The following is a 2,292-nucleotide window of genomic DNA, read 5'->3' on the forward strand; positions in this document are numbered from 1 at the left end:
AAAAAGCAAAGATAAAATTATAATCGAATATTGAAGGGTTAATTAGATGTGACATATTTTAAATCTTTTAGAACGCAAGTTTTGATAATTTGATAGTTCTAACACTCGTTTTTAAATGAACCCAAAATAAACATTTAAAACTTGATTAATTTAGATGTGACATCTGTTTAATCTTTTAATTTCTGTCACACAAGTTGTACAACTTGATAGTCTTGAAACTCGTTCTTTAAAATAATTAATTAAATCAAATAGACTCTTTTTTTGTTGTCAAAATAACTTTTTATCAATAACAAAACACACTATCCTTAACTTTGAAACACATCCGCATTTTCTACCAAAGAACTACATAACTTTGATTTCTCCATTGCACCGGGAGATACGTAGGAGCAAGATCACACTTTTGTCAAACACATTAATAAAAATATTTCTTTTAAGTATACTTTTACTTCAAAATCACGTTCAAAAACAAACAATTGATATTCATATTTAACAACAAGTAAAAGTAAATATATTTAAATTCATATTAATTTTGCACAAATTAATTATAGGTAACCGTATTTTTAACGGATGTCGTAGGGTGCTAATATCTTCCCTATGCAAAATCAACTCTCGAACTCAAAATTTGGGTTTAAAGACCAATTTTTTTTTCTTTCTATTTTTAAGGGTTTCTCAATATTTTTTGTATTTTAAAATAAATTTTGGTGGCAACTCCATTGAATTCGAGAAACACTCAAAAATTTTAGGCCGCGACAATATTGCTTCAATAAAAGATTTCTCATCTCATATAGAATTCTCATGATGAACAAATTCATTGCACTCATAAATATTCCCATCAGTTCAAAAATGACAAGAATCAACTTTGAAGAAGAAATCATTTCAAGATTGAGTGGACCTAAATTCATTGATTTGCTTGATAAATGTTTTAATTGTGCAATATATAATGAATTTGCTCTTTACAAGCCATATGAAAAGCAACCACCTTTTGAAGGATTAGTATCTTAGTTTGAAGAAGGTTGCAAGAATAATCCAATTACTGAGGACAATGAAGAAGATGATAACTTTAAATTTAGGATTGGAGCTCAAACCAACCCAACACCAAACTCTTCAAGAAAGAGGAAGAATTTAGGGAAAGGAGATAAAATGGGGACGTGAGAGAAACTTCAACGATCTCTTGAATATATCATTGATGGGATGGAAAAAGCCATGGAAAACCAGAGGACATCGTTAGTTATGCCAAATATTTTTACAATACTAGCTAAACTTTCATCCATAGTACAAGAATCAATATTTACACTTTAAAGCTACAAGAGTCCTTTCCAACAAAAAAAAAAAAAAAAAACTGGACATCATTTGTAAATTTCATGAGTACCACCACTCTGGATTATAACTATTGATTGGCTTCACACTTTTCTTGAAAAAGACTATTCACAGGCTCACCATTCAGATATAATGTTTCTTTAACAATTATATTAGTAGTTTGACCTATTTTTTTTTATTTATTAATTTGATGTATAATGATATTTGTCATGTTTTAGATTTTTGACTTTTATACTTAGAGGATAAATTATAGAATTACCGAGTTACTAATATTTTAACCTATTTCCTTTTCATTCGAGGATGTATATTTTGTTTTCATGTTTCCTCTTGATTTTTGGTGTGTTGTGTACTAATTTATGTTGCCATGATGAATCTGATCATGAATTGGTCCATTAGGAATTAGTTGTTGTTGGATATGTTACATTATTAGTCTCAATTCCATCAGTGAGTAGTTCAGTGAATTAAGAAATTTGAGAAATGTGATGATTCAGTTTCACATTATGATTCACATTCCATTATTTGAGTTTAATAGTAACAGTTTTAATTATATAAGAACTCCAACATAAAGCTCTAAATTCTCTCAATATTTGGAATGCAATATAGTAATGGTTTGATTGGATATAGTTAGAGTTATTGAGTATAGTAATGGATTGATTGCAATATAGTTAGAATAATACCTTACTCTATTTTGATGTTTTTACCCCTCTTTCGCCATTAAAAGAGTAGGAGAAAAAAAAAATGACTCATAGAAGCACCATTCTATCCTTAGAAATTATAAACAATTTTGCTTCCCACATCCCTCAAATTACTTTCCACACCCCTCAAATTTTTTTAAAATCCAAAATACCCAAATTGCCCTTCCCTCTTTATTCAATTAAACAACATTTCTAAATTCATCTCCTTCATCTCCTTCAACCTTACACATTCATGTCCTTCAACCTTACACCTTCATCTTCTTCATCTTCAATCATTTAC

Source organism: Cicer arietinum, chromosome 3 (assembly GCF_000331145.2).
Source record: "Cicer arietinum cultivar CDC Frontier isolate Library 1 chromosome 3, Cicar.CDCFrontier_v2.0, whole genome shotgun sequence".
Lineage (NCBI taxonomy): Eukaryota > Viridiplantae > Streptophyta > Magnoliopsida > Fabales > Fabaceae > Cicer > Cicer arietinum.